The sequence below is a fragment of the Mustela putorius genome, unplaced genomic scaffold (assembly GCF_011764305.1).
Source record: "Mustela putorius furo isolate JIRA1106 unplaced genomic scaffold, ASM1176430v1.1 tig00000083_pilon_pilon_pilon, whole genome shotgun sequence".
Classification (NCBI taxonomy): Eukaryota; Metazoa; Chordata; class Mammalia; order Carnivora; family Mustelidae; genus Mustela; species Mustela putorius.
Genome location: NW_025421273.1, coordinates 23,296,636 through 23,315,615, shown reverse-complemented (window position 1 = coordinate 23,315,615; position 18,980 = coordinate 23,296,636).

Genomic DNA, 18,980 nt, shown 5'->3' with positions numbered 1-18,980 from the left:
ATGATAGCAAAAATAGAAGAAGAGGAAAATGAATAGTATCTTTGATTTGATCATGGCATTTTCAGACTTCTTCCCCCAAAAAAGAAAGCATTAGGGTTGCTTTCAGATTTTCATTTATGTTATAATAGCAGAATTTGAGAATTTTGTTTAATGCATGCAATACATATGTTTGGAGAAATCATTAGAAATAACCTTCCCAAGGGGCACCAACCACCATCCATCTGTGTAGAGGAGAGCTATCCTGCCAGATGGTAGGTGAGAATGTTTCCCCTCAACTCCACAGCAGGTTGTTGCTGGGTAGAACCACCCGAGGAGGTTAATATCTTGATTCTTGGGTAAAATAAAAATATGATTTATAAGAAACAGGACCACAAATGGAACCACAGCTGAGTGAGGAGTAGGGAAGAAAACTTTGCAACGTACAGAGAATTTGTAAAATAGAGATTCAAAAGTTTCATAGAACTGTGTAGGCTCTGAGCCAAGGACCTGGGACAGAGTGCTGGTAACTTCACTAGCTAGCTGTTGACTTTGGGGAAAGCCTTTTTTTTTTTTTTCTTCCAAGCATATTTTCCTCATGCATAGAAGGGACATAAAAATTCTAGTTTTGAAAACAGGGGTTTACAAAGCACCACTCAAATGCAAGAAATCTAATATTAATGAGGTTAAGGTTGACATCAACCAGCCCCTCCCTGCCCCTCTCTGGCACCTTGACCTGAGCATCACCTTCCTGTGGTAGAACCAGAGAGATTATATCTCAACTTGCATGTTCTAGGACAGGAAGTAATTGAAATTGAAAAATAAATGGGAAAACTCATATCTTTTGCTTTCTTCAACCTCTGCACATTTGCTCTGAAGTATTAAAAAAAAAAAAAAGAATGACTTCTAAAATATAAATATATTCCAAAACCTCAAGTTTAAAAATCATTGTATATAATTTTTGATGAAAAGAATTTTTTACTAAATCTCTAGTATTCTTCATTTTAATTCTTTCTCTTCTTCTTCTTTGTAGTTTAATGTGTGTGTGTGTGTGTGTGTGTGTGTGTGTGGTAATGGGGTAGGAGTGTTGTACCACTGCAAATCATTTATGGAATAAGGCAGCATATTTTTACATATACTTAAATATCTCATTTAATTCTCATCATAGATTTACAAAATGAGCATTGTAGCCCATTTTATAAATGAAATAACTCGGTATCAAAGAGTTTAAGGAAGGTGCCTACATCTCAAAATCAAGGAGATTTCACAGCCAGGATTCAATTGCAAATCCCACCCCACAACTCTCAAGTTCAGGATGGGGCAAGAACTTAACTGAGCGGCACCCTTTCCTTATAGCCTCACTGTGCTTCAGAGAAGGACGGTCCCCAAGGCTGAGCGGGGCAGACATGTGAGCAGGACATTCTTGCTGCTTGATCCTTTCAGTTATACAAAGAGCAGGTATAGCTGGATAGAGCATTTGAATTCAGGTATCTTTCAGCCAGGCAAGAAAGTGATGGGTTAGGGGAAAGGATCCAGGATGCTTGACAAGAGATTCTGGAAGGAGACATGCCCTCCGGGCTGGATATTTCTTATCTGAGTAATTTAGCTAAGGACCATGGACGCAAACTCATAAGTTTCTGTTATATCTGAAACAGCTGGGCCTCTCAGCCACTTTTGGACACCTGGTCCCGTAGAGGTGCACATTTGCTCATCAATTGGTGAGAAGTGTGGGGAACCTCTTTTATCCTCGGTTTTAATTCTTAGAATCCTCTCTCAGTCCCCAACTTGCCAATTCCTTCCTCTCCCTCATAACATCACCAGGAAGTGAGGACTCATAACCTTGCAGGTGTCAGTGATGCTGTGCTCCCAGTTCCTATAAACAAACCCTGCCCAGAAGCGTCTTTGAGATTTGGGCTGTTGTCAATACCCCAGGTTTTTTTGTTTAGTTTTTTGGGTTTTTTTTTTTTTTTCCAGAAGGAATCCTAGATTTCTGCATTTCAAGGCTAATCATTGAAATGCAAGTGATTGTTTCTGGAGGGCCACTCCCAAGCGGCTTCAAACTCGCCTTTGATCTTTTCCCTCCTCTCCCGGCCTCCTGGAAATGCTCACTTTTTCCTGGAAAGGGAAGCTCTTTTCTGTCCAGATGCCTCGGAACTCTATTCCTTCCAGACTTTCAATAAGGCTGGGAATTAGGTGTTAGGGATGACAGGGTGCCCCATCGTGATTTGTTTAGCTCTGCTGGGGGTACTTGTGGAGGATTTATTTCATGTTGCTGTCGCAGCTGCTGTGAAGTTTTCAGAAAAGTCTTGCCTCCTCACTACACATCCACTCACTAAGAAGACAGGGAGTATATTTCCTGTTTTCCCAAAGATAAGAATATGCCATTAAATGAGCCTAAGAAGAAGAAAAACATTGTGGCAACCACAATGCACACTATTTCATGAATGATTTTAAAAAGAAACATATTCATATAACATTTTAGAATATTCTTGATGTCTAATCTGAAAAGGGCAACTGAGCTTCTAAATTTTGCTTTCAAACCAGCTAAACCAAAGTATTCTTGGCAGAATAAATTGTGCCTCCCAAACCTACACATAGCTGATCCTTTCTAAGCTGGCTGCCTCCAGACAAAACCCAAAGCAGAGTTTGAACCTGGGTTTCAGAGGGGGCTCTGGAAAGTCATGCAAACTTTTGCAGTGGTCTGTGTGCACTTAGCATTTTCCTAGGGACAAGGCACAGAACCTCCATTGATTTTTATAAGGGACTCATGGCCCTAAATGTTTTATCTAAAATGACCTAATGCAACACTGGAAAGAATTTTCTAGCTTGAACTCAGCCTGTGCCCTACTGATTAGACTTGAGGCAGTGGGAAGGCAGAGGAAGTGCCTCATTTAATGATCTGCCATCAGCTTGATTCAGTCAGTCAGTCAACAAACATCCAGCCAACACTAGCTTAGTGGAAGGCGTGAGATTTGACTGTCTCTCTTTTAGAAAGTGCAATCATAAATGCAATTGTTAACTGCAAATTGCCCAGCCCCTTTCAAGTCTCTGGCTGTAGGATTGAAGTCTCAAGCCTTCCAGTTCCCAGGGGAGACTGCGTGCTGTGTGATGAAGTGTTCATTAGTTGATTTGTGTAAAGTGCTTTGAAGATCTGAAGAACCAAAGTGGTAGGAAGTATTATCAACCTCCTTAAACTTTCTTTGTCTCTTTTTTTCCTAAAGGCAACTTACAGTACCCAAAATACAGATGTTGCAGCAAAGTCCTCATTCTCCATAAGTAGGCTGCCTGAATAGGGGCATTTCTTTTTTCCTCCTGAAGAAGGGAGAACTTGTCTCTCATGAGACTAGTTTCGAACAGGTGCCTGCCCCCTGTTGAGCACAAAGGCAACTTTATACAGAGATGCTTATAACAAGTTAAAGCCTGGCGTGTTGGTGATAAATTAAATCAGAGGGCCTGCTGGCTGGGTGCCCCCGTACGTTTGGGAGGCCAGCTCCTGGCAGTATGATCTGCATGAAGCCCAGGAAGCCTCCACAAGGGGTAAAAGGATCAGAATTTACAATCTAGTAGGGGCAGTAAGATAAAGAAACACATAGATCAGTACAATATGAATTACGATGTATTCAAAGCCATCTGAGAGATTCAAAGAACAGAAATGGGGTTCGAAATTGGAACTATCATACTTCATGGCTGGAAAGAATTTTTGAGTGGCTTTGGAAAGAGTAACACACATTACGAACAATATTCATTGAGCCCCCTCCGTGTGTTCATTGAGCGAGATTCTTTCCATGCATCATCTCATTTAATGGACCTTGACTGATAGGCAGGGTCGTGTCTGATAGTTACGGCTCAGGACGACATTGCTCAAGGGAAAAGCAAGGGCAAGAGTCAGAGTGTCTCAAGCTACAAATCTTCTCTCTGCTTTTCATCACTCCTGATTTCTTATGTACAAATGTGAATTTTTTTGTTTTGACTGAGTTTCTACTTATCCTACTAACATATGCCAAGAGCATCAAAATCGCTATCTCAATGTTTACTTCTATGTCTTGATTATAAGGATCACGTGGGGTATAACAGCATCTCTAGAGCGTCGATGTGAAATGAGGATGAGGCATCTGTTTAGAAGGACTGTCGGACACTTGTCGGGATGAGGCATTTTCCTGGCAAGCACACCATATTTAATTTATTTGAATTTACCTGGGTTAGATCGCAGATAGGAAAAAGAATATTAGAGGGGCGATTGGTAAAATTTAAATAAGGTCTGTCAAGGGGCACCTGGGTAGCTCAGTGGGTTAAGCCTCTGCCTTTGGCTCAGGTCATGATCCCAGGGTCCTAGGATTGAGCCCCACATCAGGCTCTCCGCTCATCAGGGAGCCTGCTTCCCCCACTCCACACCCCGCCTGCCTCTCTGCCTACTTGTGATCTCTGTCTGTCAAATAAATAAATAAAACCTTAAAAAAAAATAGGGTGCCTGTGTGGCTCAGTGGGTTAAAGCCTCTGCCTTCAGCTCAGGTCATGGTCCCAGGGTCCTGGGATCGAGCCCCACATCAGGCTCTCTGCTTGCCAGGGAGCCAGCTTTCTCCTCTCTCTCTGCCTGCCTCTCTGCCTACTTGTGATCTTTGTCTGTCAAATAAATGAATAAAATCTTTAAAAAAATAAAAAGTAAAAAAAATAAGGTTTGTCAATTTGTGAATTATATCAGATTGATGTTGATTCCTGATTCTGGTCACTGTGTTATAGTTATGTAAAATGTTAATATTTGGGGTAACTGAGGCAGCCTATAAGTCAACTCACTGTACTTTCTTTTTCTAACTTCTTTATAAGTCAAAGTGAAGAGTTAAAAATAAGAATAAGTAAGAATATTTCTGGATATACAGGGACCATGGTGGATGTTTGTTGGTGTGTGTGTTTGGCAGGGTAGGGGTGGGAGGGGTTGAGCCCTGTCCTTGGTTTCCTTGCCACGGGAAAGCCTGTTGTAGGCACAGTCTTGGTGTAAGAAGTTCCAGGAAAGGGCTGTCTTTGGACAAGCTTCTCCAGAGAATCTTTCTGAAGAGTTTGGGAAATAGCATCTCACTTGTGGTTCTGATTCCCCTGGCAGGTGAAAACCGGTTTTCTGCATTGCAGGAGACAGAAGCTGAGACCCTGGGAAGTTAAACTGCCTTAAGTCATAGGTCTGGTAAATGGCAAAGCTGCAATTCTCCTAACTCTCTAGTAAAGCTTTTCCTAGGATTCTCATCTAGCCTTACCCTCTTTGTATCCTTTTCTTTCCCAGAAACCCTGGCAGCACTCCATCCTGTGCCTCCTATCTTCCCAGCATCCACCTCGATCCCAACACATAATGGGGCTGCTTTATATCCTTATTAGCCTCTAGTCACCATCAAACTGTTGTTATGCTATTGGTTGTCCTGTATGTGTGTCCCACCTGGGGGCTACAAATTGAAAAAGTATTTTTGGCTGGGAAAGCTCCTGGATTTATAGCCTTTTCACTGCGAGAAATGTTTCTGTTGATTTTCATGTAATTTCAGGTATGCAAAACACACACACATATAAGTGGAATTAAACCATTTCGTCTAGTGTCAAATATTAATTAAAAGGTTAGGAATACAACTTTGATTAAGTGATTTAAAAGCTGGGAGCAGGCTTCCCTTTAAAATTATATCCAACCCCAGAGCCACTTCTGGGCATTCCCTCTCCTGTTGTAGGTTACTGGGAAGCAGGAAGGCGCCACGCTCACTGTATTAGCCACTGAGATGTTGATAATGGAGACCCATGAGCAAAGATCTAACATTCTGGGCCCTTCCCTGCCCAGCACTCCTGCTTTAGTCTCGTTCATTCTTGATACCAGGAGTAGGAGGGAAGAGAGAAGCTGTGTGAGACTCAGTGGAAGGGGGCAAGAAGAAAAAGAAACCATTTCATCCCTGAAAATTGTGTTTTATAATTAACTACCTTTTTTTTTTTCTTTCTGCCAGAGAGTGCCATGTTATCCTTTCCACAATATTTCAGGATATATTTATAGGCACTACTTTTAAGTCGTATTCTAAGAAGGCTAGGATAATAAAAACATGGGGTTCAGAGACAGGCCTACATTTAGATCTAAGCTCCAGTACTCACTATGGGATCAGAATCACCGTGGCTATGGGATTGGAAGGAGCCGCATACCATATCGTGGCTCAGTGTCCTCACAAGTGAAGCAAGCTCTAGAGCACTGAATGGGAATCTAATGCGTGACATGGCACAACCTGCAGAGAGGTCCCCTCCATGCCCAGAGCCCTTCTCCTTCCCTTCAGCATTCCGATGCCAAGCACCAACATGCTGCCTCTGTCCTCTGGCTGACTATGGATGTCCTGGTTGCTTCTGTTCCCAGTGGCCTAGGAGAGCCTCCCATATCACTTACTCCATCATGTCAAAACTTACTAGTCTTGCCCCCTTCCCTCAGGGCACTGCTCTCTGCTCACCCCTAGCTCTGAACAACAAGTTCTCTGCTAACCTGCTCATATTTAATGACGACTTAATGGGTTATTATGGGACTTGTCCAAAGTCATTCAGTATCATAGTAAGAAAACAGGCGCTATGGCTCAGGACTCCTCACTTCTAAAGCCAGGCTGGGCGGTGTATACTTTCCTTCCCATCCTATCTGTGGCCCTAAAATGCTGTCCTTCAGCTCCTGAATTTTGTTGGGGTTCCGATGATTCCTTCTCTTGACACTATTTACAGTTTTGAGTGTGCTCTGGATTTGGGATTCAGCTGAGAGACTTCTGGGACTAATAGTGCAGTCTTGGGTTGTGGGGTTTTGTTTGTTTGTTTGTTTGTTTGTTTTGTTTTTTTGCACTTTTGGGTTTCTTTTCCTTAAGTCAGTAGAATGCTTTGAAAGGGACAGCATGTCAGCAGTAGCCTGAACCTCATACTTTTACATTTATTTTGCTCTTAGCTGTGCTTTGAGGAATTGGAGAAAATGCCAATTCCTGCACTGCATTGCAACATATTGTGATAGATGCTTCTTCTGAGATCCCATATGCTTCATATTGTCATGGAAAAAGCACTGGCATAGCAAGATTTTTTTGCTATAAATTTCCCTAGAGATTGAATTGGATTTCTGTTGGTTGCTTTTACAGCAACATTGTCTCAGCAACGAGAGAGAGAGAAAGAATGAGAGGTTGCACATTAACAATTGGAGTAGATTTTAATACCATTTGCTTTAAGATAGCAGCCTGGAGGACATGGCTCCAGAATGATTCTGATTATGATTCTGTGAGCTAATATTAGAAGGGATGTGTCTTGGAATAATGGAGAAATAGTGAATTTAGGAGAAGAAAGCCACAAATCCTGATTTGGCCATTCACCATCTCTGGATCTGAGGCAAATCTATCAATTAGGTTTTGCTGAAGTGATTTAGTGATCCAAACATAATTTTTTGAATTTCTCACCTTCTGGTCTGAGCTGACTCTGATATGGTCTATGAATGGTCTAAGGTAACTGCTCACATGTCTGGTGTTTGGAGTGAGGTCAGCTGGGGAGATGGGGCAATTTGGCCATGTGTCTCTCATCTTCTGGTGGACTAGCCATAGCTTGACTCCATGGAGATGAACATGGTATTGGCAAACCTACCGTCCACACCTCTGCTTGCATCAACTTTTCTAATACCCAGCTTGGTCAAAGCAAGTCACATATCTAAGGTTACCTTCAAGGTGGTGGAGAAATAGCCCTCCCCCACCTTAAAGGTCAGTGTCACAACGTCACACTGTGGGGTGGCATAGACAATCTATTGCAGCAAGTAAATTATGCTCTCTGAATGTCCTCAGAGTTATGATGGTCACCACTACATACCTAGCAGTGCATATGCATATTTATCAGATCCAATGTGAACTCTTGACTCTGTGTGCCACTCCACCCCCCTCTTCCCTGTTCTTCCAAGCAACTCCAGCTATTCCTTGAGGAGCTGAAAGCACAAACCTGAGCTTCACTTTTTACTCCTCTTCTTCCTCCTGCTCTCCCTCACACACAATCCATCTGCTGAAAGATCTATGAACTCGAACTCTGAACATAATCTTGAACCTGTCCCCTTTTCTCTCCGCTTCTCCCCAATCTCCCCAGATTAGACTTAATCAAAAACACTGGCCCTTTCTCATTCAGCAAGGGTGATCTCTCTTCTTGGAACAATCTTCTTGCAGATATTCACATGGCTACTTCTGGTCTTGGCTCCAGCTCATATTCTGAGCGAGGCCTTCCTTGACCACCAGGTGTTATCGTCAACAGCCCCCCTACCTTATATTTCTTATCCTGTCTTGCTCTATTTTTTTCCTGTATACTTATCAACATGTCATTTGTCTTTTAATTGTCTGCCTGCCCCACCAGAAATTCAGTGCCATGGGAGCATGAGGTTATTTGGTTGTTTGGCTTACAAATCTCCTATGCTTATACTAAAACATATTTAGTGATATCAACTTTTTAAAAATAAACAATAAAGGAAGATTTTAAGGAGTGTGTTTAACCCTATTGTCTAAATTAGTATGTTGATACCTAACCTCATCCCCAATTATAATAACCTGTTTCCTTGTGCAAAGGCCCTGAAGCACCTAACTCAGACCTGAAGAGTCAGAGAAACCTGCCAGAGAAGTGAGATCTGAGACCTAAATGATAAGTAGTAATTAAAAAAAAACCAGGGGAATGAGAAGATAGAACAGGATAACGTAATGGGCACATCGATGGCCCACTGGGTATAGGTAGATCGCCCATTTATGTTTAGTCCTTATAAGAATAAAATAAGCTTTACTCATCTTTTTTTTAAAGATTTTATTTATTTATCGGGGGGGGGGGAGTGAGCACAGGCAGACAGAATGGCAGGCAGAGACAGAGGGAGAAGCAGGCTCCCTGCTGAGCAAGGAGCCCGAAGTGAGACTCGATCCCAGGACGCTGGATCATGACCTGAGCCGAAGGCCACTGCTTAACCAACTGAGCCACCCAGGCATCCCAGCTTTACTCATTTTTAATGCACTGATTAGTACTAAGGTCCTTAGTAAATTCCCATGTGAAATAAGCAGAAGTTTCTAATTGTCTGATGCTAATGAGACTTAATCAAAAACACTGGCCAGACTACTTATAACTAAACTAACCTTCACAAAACAAACAAGCCACTTGGACACATTCCCGGTAAAGAAAACAACTTGTATTGCAGATAGTGCTGTTCAAGCAATCATAATAGAAGACCAAGATGGTAGAGCTCATATTTCATCTGTTTCTAAAAACAATGACAATATGATCAGATTAGACAAGAAGGTCTGGGTGGGGGAAGGTAAAGTTGCCTTGTCAAGGCAATTTGAGAAATAAATTTTTATTAATTATTGTTAATAATTCTGAGCAGATTAAGCTCTTAGCAAACCAGTGGTATGAAATATCATGTTGAAGAAGATATAAAATATTGCTCACTGAAATTTTAATCTTTTCTTAGCTTCTTTTTTATTGAGATATTATTTATGAACAATAAACTCTACAGATGTTAAGTATTTGGTTCAGTTAGTTTTGAATAATTTTGTACAACTATACAATAACCACCTCAAACAAACTTGGGATATTTTGATTAACCTGGACATTTATGTCCCCTCTTTGAATAAATTCCACCCCCCTGAACAATTCAACCATTTCCTAAGCTCTGCCACCATGGGTTAATTTTGCATTCTTGTACTTTGGTCATTTGGTATATCTGTGTGTGTGTTTGTAGTTTTTTTGCTCAGTTTAATGTCTACAAAGTTCACCTGTGTTATTTCTATCACTAGTTTGTTCCTTTTTATTATTAAATTATATTTCACTGTATAAATTAATCATAAATTTAAAATTCATTCTCCTATTGATGGACATTTGGGTTGTTTCAAATTTCTAGCAATTGTTTGAACATTTATGAACATCTGTAAACTAATTTAGTGGACATTTGATTTTATTTCTCTTATATAAGCACCCAGGAGAGAAATGGCTGAATCAATGGATAGGTGAATTTTTAACTTTGTAAGTAGTGGTAGCATTCTGCATTGACACACCAAGAACGTATAAGTGTTTTCAGTGGCTCTTCATCCTTGCCAATGTTTCATGTTCCTTTTATCTAATTTTAGTCATATTTTTGTGGTGATATCTCATTATAATTTTCATTTTCATTTATGTGCTTCCCAATATCAGTGGAGCAATTTTTCACATGCTTATTTGTTATTCCTATATCTCTTTTTTAGTGAAGTGTTCATGCTTTCAACCCATTTTTTTTAATCTGTTTTTTCATTATTGAGTTTGAATTTTCTGAAAGAACTTACCAGATATATGTATACCAGTAGTATTTTTTCCCTATCTGTGTCTTGACTGTTTTCTTATGGATATCTTCTGATTAATCAATGATTTTAATTTTGCTGAAGTATGATCTATTTTTTTTTCTTTTTGATAGTTCATAATTTCTGTATCCTCTCCAGGAATCCTTGCTTATCAAAAGGTTGCAAAGATTCTCTCTCTCATTCTTTTACTTTAGAAGACTTACATTTCTGGCTTTTATGATTAGGTCTATGATTCACCTCGAATTAATTTTGTGGGTAGTATGAGGTAAGAATACAATCATTTTTTCCCCCCATATGGATATTTTTAGTTTCAGTGCATTTTTTGAGTGGACTTTACTTTCTCCACTGAATTGCTTTGTGCCTTTGACAAAAATCAATTAACCATATGAAAAGATCTATTTTTGAACTACATTTTTTCCATTAATTGATTTGTTTCTCCTTATGCAAATGTCACTCTTTTGAAGACTTTAGCATTACAGTAGATCTTAAATTACTTAGTATAAGTGTTCTTGAAGATTGACTTGCTTATTCTAGATTATTGTATTTCCATATACACTTTAGATACATCTTGCAAATTTATATTTTAAAAAACCTGCTAGCATTATAATTTGGATTGTGTTTAATTATTGGGGAGAATTGACAGCTTAACAATAGTAAGTGTTTTCAGCTATAAACAGGTCATATCTTCCTATTTATTCAGGTTTTCTGAATTTTCTTTCTGTAGACTTAAAAGTTTTGAGAAGAGAGTTCTTATCTATTTTTGATTAATTTTTTTCCTAAGTGTCTTATGTATTTTGACACTATTATGACTGGAATTTAAAAAAAAAAGTTTTTTCCAATTGTTTGCTGATTATACATAGGAAAAATTAGTGATTCAATGTTGGCCTTGCTTGTTGAATTGTAAGACCTAAATTTACAGGTTTTTTGAGACAGAGAATTGTTCCTTATAAACAATTATAAGTTGCAAACAGAGAAGTTTTACTTTTGAATTTCTAATTTTTTGGCATTTTATTTCTTTTTCTTGCCTTATTGAATTGGCTAGGGCCTCTAGTACAATGCTGAACAGAACAGCAGGTAACCTTACTTTGCCCTTGAAATGATGAGAAGATGGTTTAATATTTCACTTTCAAGTATGACTTTAGCTTTAAATTTTACATAGTTGTCTTTTTTCAGATTGAATAATTTTCCTTCTGACTGTAAATTTCTAAGAGTTATTATTATGAATGAGAGTAGAATTTTATGCATTTATTGAGTTGACCATATAACTGCTCTTTATTCTGTAAATATGGTGAATTACTTTGATTGATTTTTAAATGTTAAACCAAACTTGCTTATATCCCATTTAGTCATAATGTATTATCCTTTTAATGTACTGCTGTATTATATTTTCTAAGCATGTTTGCATCTAAACTCATGAGGGATGTAGATATATATATATATTGTTTTCTTGTAGTCTTTGTTGGGTTTTGGTATCAAAATAATTTATTATCATAAAATAAGTAGGTAAGTGCCCCATCCTCTTTTTTTTGGGTGGAATTGCTATTCAGTCTTTAAAGAATAGTACTTTATTTTGTTTGATAGAATTCACCCACTCCTAGATATTTCTTTCCTTCTTTTTTTTAAGATTTATTTATTTATTTGCCAGAGAGAGAGAGAGAGCCTGAATAGGGGGAGCAGCCGGCAGAGGGAGAAGCAGGCTCTGTTATGAGCAAAGAGCCCCATGCAGGACTCAATCCTGGGATCCTGGGATCATGACCTGAGCTGAAGGCAGATCCTTAAATGACTGAACCATCCAGGTATCCCTACCCCTAGACATTTCTGTGTGAAATGGTTTTTCATAACAAATTCAGTTTAAGAAATATGAATCTATTCAGATTTTATAGTTCATCTTTTGTAAGTTTTGGTAAGTTACATTTTAATATATTCATCTATTTCATCCATGTTGCTGCATTTAGTGGCATGATTCTATTCAAGTGTTCTTTTATGATCTTTTTCATGTATATAGAGTTTTTAGTGACAGCTTCTCTTTCATAACAGATTGGTTATTTATATTTTTTCCTTGTCATGGATCAGTGTCCCTAGGAGTTTATCAGTTTTATAAATCCTTTTTAAGAAACAAATTTTTTATTTTTGTTAAATTTTTTTGTGTTCTCTATTCCTTGTTTGTTTTCTGTTTTATTGATTTCTACTATGATCTTTCCATTCTACTTTATTAGGATTTAATTTTATCCTCTTTTCTAGCTTTTTGAGATTGGAAACTAGATAATTAATTTTTCTCTTCCTTATATAAGATTTCCAATATGATTTCATTTTAAATTGTCTCCCATAACTTTGTATAGGTTATATTCTTAACCTCATTCATATAAAAATATTTTCTAATTTCACTTTTTATTTATTCTTTGACTCGTGGATCATTTAGAAATAACTTGTCTGGCTTCCAAGTATAAGGGAGATTTTCTCAATGTTTTACTGGTATTAATTTCTAATTAAATATTATTGTGGTCAGAGAACATACCTTGTAGATCTCAGTGTTTTGAAAATATTTAAGTTGCTTTATGTTGATTTTTAAGACTATTTTGCCTAGGTTTTATCACTGTTATCTGAAATTCTTATATGAGAGAGAAGACTTAAATCATTATTTAGTTTCCATCAAGTTTTTTCACTTGCATTACCTATCCATTGCTGTGTAACAAATTACCACAATTTAGCAGGTTAAACAACACAGATTTATTATCTTACAGTTTCTGTGTGTCATGAGCCTGGGTATGGCTTAAATGTGCCCTTTGCTCAGGGTCTCACAAAGTCACATTTGTGATTTTGGTTCGTCTACAGTCCTTTTGGAACTCAGGGTCCTCTTCTAAGCTCATACAGTTGCTGGTAGACTTGCATTTCTTGAGGTCTCCATTTTCTAGAGGCCAGTGGCAGTTTCCTGCCATATGGAACTCTCCATAAGCAGGTCACAACATGGTGTTTTGTGTTTTTGAGGCCAGCAAGAGGAGTTTCTCTCATCTTTCTCATGCATACTAAGAAAATGTGTGTGTGTGTGTGTGTGTGTGTGTGTGTGGGTGAATCTGATGTGTATGCATATATATATGTATGTATACCTAGTTCCAGGGATGACAGCCCATCACTTTTGCCATGCTTATTGATTAAAAGCAAGTTACAGGTCTCCCTCAGCCAATACTCAAAGGTAGGGGATTCTGCAGGGTGTAACATAAGGGGCCAGAGGTCATGGTTGCATCTTAGAATTCTACTTACCACACAACTCTTACTAGAAAGCAGAATTTGCTTTGCTTTTTAAAAGACATTTGCAGGGCATCTGTGTAGCTCAGTTGGTCAGGCAACTGCCTTCAGCTCAGGTTTTGATCCTGGAGTCCCAGGACTGAGTCCTGCACTGGGCTCCCTGCTCAGCAGGGAATCTGATTCTCCTTCTGACCTTCCCCCCCCCCTCATGTTCTCTCTCTCAAATAAATAAATAAAATCTTTTTTAAAAGATGTATTTGCTAGATATGGAATTCTGTATTGACAGAATTTTTTCTTTTTCTTTTTTTTTTAAAGATTTTATTTATTTATTTGTCAGACAGAGATCACAAGTAGGCAAAGAGACAGGAAGAGAGAGAGAGGAGGAAGCAGGCTCCCCGCCCAATGTGGGGGTTGATCCCAGGACCCTGGGATCATGGCCTGAGCCAAAGACAGAGGCTTTAACCCACTGAGCTACCCAAGCACCCTAGAATTTTTTTCTTTCAACACATAAGCGATATCAATCTATTGTCTTCAAACATTTTTTATTCTGGTGAGAAGTTAGTTGTAATTCATATTGTGGTAATAAGTTTTTAATGTTTTCCCCAACAACCCCAGGTTTGTTTTAAGATTCAATTCTTAATCTCTTGTTTTCAAACAGCTGACTGTGATGTGCCTGCATGGTATTCTTATATTTATCTTGTTTGGGGTTCATTTGGTTTTCAGACTTATAAATTGAAGTCTGGCAATTTTGATATTAAATTTTATTTTGAGATAACTGTAGACTGGAATGCAATTGTAAAAAATAATACAGAAAGATCCTGTGTACACTCTGACTAGTTTCTCACAATGATAGAGTCTGGTAAAACTAGTACAATATCACGATTAGGATTTTGACATTGATACAGTCAATATACAAATTACTTCCATCACCACAAAGATTCCTCATGTTTTACTTTTATAGCCATATGCACTTACCTCCCAACCTACTCTCTCCTTAACCTCTGATGACCATTTATCTTTTATTATTATATAATTTAGTCATTTCAAGAATTTTATATAAATGAAAATGTAAGTTATATAAACTTTTGGAATTGACTTTCTTCGTTGATCATAATTCTATGTATCAATAGATTGTGCTCTTTTTTTTTGCTGAGTAGTATTTTATCATAAGAGTGTATCATGCTATGTTTAAACACTCACCAATTGAAGGTATTTGGGTTATTCTCAATTTGGGGGTATTACAAATAAAACTGCTATAAACATTTGTGTACAGGTTTTTGGATAAACATAAATCTTTTTTTTCTGAGACAAAGGTTGAGGAATGCAGTTGCTATGTTATTTGGTAGCTACATGCTTAATATTAACTTTTTAAGAAACTGGTCATTCTCATGAGTAACTATATAGATTTACATTCCCACCAGGAATATATCAGTAATCCTCTTTCTCTGCATCCTCCCCACACATGGTGTTGTCACTATTTTTAAATTTTAACTTGCAATATCTCATTACACTTGTAACTTACATTGTCCTATTTATGTGCTTATTTGTCATCTGTATATTTTCCTTAGTGAATGTTTCTTCATGTATTTTGCCCATTTTACAATCAGATTGTATGCTCCTTTACTGTTGAGGTTTGGGAGTTCTTTTTCTTTTTTATTATGTTATGGTAGTCACCATACAGCACATCATTAGTTTTTAATGTAGGGTTCTATGATTCATTGTTTGCGGATAACACCCAGTGCTCCATATAATACATGCCCTCCTTAATACCCATCACTGGGCTAACCCAACCCCCTATCCTTCCATCCTCCTCCCTTCTAAAACCCTCAGTTTGTTTCTCGGAGTCCATAGTCTCTTATGGTTCATCTCCACCTCCGATTTCCCCTCTTTCATTTTCCCCTTCCCTTTCCTAATGTCCTCCATGCTATTCCTTATGTTCCACAAATAAGTGAAATCATGTGATAATTGTCTTCGGTTGATGTATTTAGCTTAGCATAATCTCCTCCAGTTCCACCCATGCTGATGCAAATGTTGGGTATTCATCCTTTCTGATGGCTGAGTAATATTCTATTGTATATATGGACCACATCTTCTTTATCCATTTGTCTGTTGAAGGACATCTTGACTTCTTCCACAGTTTAACAACTGTGGCCATTGCTGCTATGAACTTTGGGGTACATGTGGCCCTTCTTTTCACTACTTCTGTATCTAAGGAAAATACCCAGTAGTGCAATTGTTGGGTCATAGGGTAGCTCTATTTTTAACTTTTTGAGGAATCTCCACACTTTTTTCCAAGATGGCTCTACCAACTTGCATTCCCATCAACAGGTGTAAAAGGGTTCCCCTTTCTCCACAACCTCTCCAACATTTGTTGTTTCTTGACTTGTCAATTCTTGACATTCTAACTGGTGTAAGGTAGTATCTCAGTGTGGTTTTGATTTGAATTTCCCTGATAGCTAATGATGTTGAACAATTTTTGAGAGTTCTTTACATGTTCTAAATGTTAGTCCCTGTTTAAACATATGGTTTGCAGATATTTTCTCCCATGTATTGTTGGTCTTTTCATTCTCTAAACAGGGTCTTTCACAGAAGAAAAATTTTTAATTTTGATGAAGTCCAGTTAATCAATTTTTTCCTCTTATGAATTGTGCTTTTAGTGTTAAACCTAATAACTCTTTTCTAGGGGTGTCTTGGTGGCTCAGTTGGTTAAATGTCTGCCATCAGCTCAGGTCACAATCTCAGTGTCCTAGGATTGAACCCTGCATTGGGCTTCTTGCTCAGTGTGGAGTCTGATTCTCCCTTTCTCTCTTTTCCTCCCCCTCAATGCTCATTGGCTCTCTCTCTCTCAAATCAATAAATAACTTTCTTTTTTTTTTTTTTTTAAAGAGCACTTTTCTAGCATCAGATTCCAAAGATTTTCTCCATTTTTTTCTAACATTTTATTCCATAATCAATTTTGAATTAATTTTTGTATAAGGTCTAAGAAAGTTCAAAGGTAAATTTCACATCCAACTGCTCTAGCACCATTTATTGAAAAGGCTGCTTCACTTCTAATGATTTAGTTTTTTTGTGGGGGACCAAAATCAGTTGAACTTATTTATATGGGTTTATATTTAGGTTTCCTAATTCTGTTATGTCTATCCTCACATTCATTCTTGTCACACAGTCTTGATTACTCTATCTATATAGTACATCTTGCAATCAGGTAAACTGATTCCTCCTACTTTATTCCTATTTTCCAAAATTGTTTTACTTACTCCAGTTTCTTCGGTTTTCTATGCATATTTCAGAATATGTATCTACATTAACAAAATATCTTGCTTACATTTTGTAAGAATCGTGTCAAAACTATACATGGGTTTGGGAGGAATTAATATCCTATGTTGAATCTTCTAATCCATAAACATGGTATGTCTCTTCAATTATGTAATTCTTCTTTGATTTTTTTAATCAGCTGTGTAGCTTCCATTATACAAATCCTACCCATACTTCATTAGATTTACATTTAAGCATTTCTGCATTATTTTACCTGATATAAATGCATTGTATTTTTTATTTTTTGTGTCCACACGTTCATTGCTGGCATATAGATATACAATTAGTTTTTATATGTTTATTTTTTATCTTATGACCTGGCTGATTCTAGGAATTTTTTTAATATAGATTCCTTGGGTTTTTTTATATATAAAATCATGTCATTTTCAAATATCAACAGTATCGTCTCTTTCATTATAACCTATAAGACTTTTATGTCATTATTTTTTCTTGTGGGACTGGCTAACTTCCGACATGTTGAATAACAGTAGTGAGAACGGACATCCTTGCTCTAACCCTAATCCTAACGGAAAAGTATTTAGTCTTTCACCTTTAAGTGTAATGTTAATAGTTTTTTTTTTTTTTAAGATGTTCTTTATCAAGTTGAGGAAATTCTCCTATATCTTAGTTTTCTGAGTATATTATATTAAATAGGTGTTGAACCTTGTCTTATTTTTTTCTTTATCAATTGGTAAGACCTTGTGATTTTTCTTCTTTAGCAGTTAATATGGTCAAGTATATTGATTGATTTAAAAATACTGAGTCAGATTTATATCACTGGAAAATAAAACAGTTTGATCTTGGTGTATAATAATTCTTTTTATACGTTGTTGAATTCTATTTGTTAAAATTTCGTTAAGAATTTTTGTGCCTGGGACCTCTGGGTGGCTCACTCGGTTAGGGCCTCTGCCTTTGGCTCAGGTCATGATCCCAGGGTCCTGGGATTGAGCCCCGCATCAGGCTCTCTGCTGTACAGAGAGCCTGCTTCCTCTTCTCTCTCTGCCTGACTCCCTGCCCACTTGTTATCTCTCTCTCTGTCAAATAAATAAATGAAATCTTTAAAAAAAGAAAAAAAGAAAGAATTTTTGTGCCTGTATTCATGAGGAATATTGAGCTGAGGTTTTCTTGTCTTCTCTTTTCTTTCTTTTGTTGTACTGTTTTTGTCTGGTTTTGGTAATACTAGCATTATAAAATAATTGGGAATAATTTCTTCCTCTTCTATACCTGAAAAGAAATTGTGTAGGATTGGTTTTCATTCTTCTTTAAACACTTGGAAGAATTCTATGTTAAAACCACCAGAGTTTGGAGATTTTTTTCTTGGTGGTCTTTAAATTAAAAATTCAATTCTGTTAATAGTTACAGGAATATTCACATTAACTATTTCATACTGGGTGAGTTATAGTAATTCAGATCTTTCATGGGATTGGTCCATTTTATCTGCCACAAATGTATATGTGTAGAGTGGTTGCAATGTTCCTCTTGATGCACAAAGAGTGTAATATCTCCTGTTTTATTTCTGATATCGGTAATTTGTGTCTTCTTTCTTTCTCTTTGTCAGTTTTTCTGGAGTTTTGTTGATTTTATTGATCTTTTCAGAGAACTATTTATTTTATTGATTTTTTTAATTGTTTTTCTGTTTTTAATTTCAATGATTTCTGCTTTATCTTTATTATTTCTTTCCTTCTGCTTGCTTTGGATTTATTTTGCTCTTCTCTTTCTAATTTCTTGAAGTGTGAGCTGAGATTATTGATTTTAAAAATTTTACCTTTTCTAATCCCTACATTCAGTGCTAAAAATTTCCTTTTCAACACTGCTTCACCTGTGTCTCACAAATTTTGTTAAGTTGTATTTTTATTTTTGTTTCATTTAATATATTTTTATAATTTCCATTCAGACTTAGATTGACCCATAGGTTATTTACAAGTGTGTTATTTAGTTTCCAAATGTTTGGAGATTTTCTTCTTTTCTTCCTGTTACTGATTTCTAGTTTGATTACCCTGTGGTTGGAGGATGTACTTTGATTTCAGTTTTGTTTTTTTAACTTTATTGAGATTTCTTTTATTCCTTGAATAGGCTCTATCTTGGTATATGTTCTTTGGGCACTTGAATGAAATGAGTATTCTCATTTACTTGAATGAAATG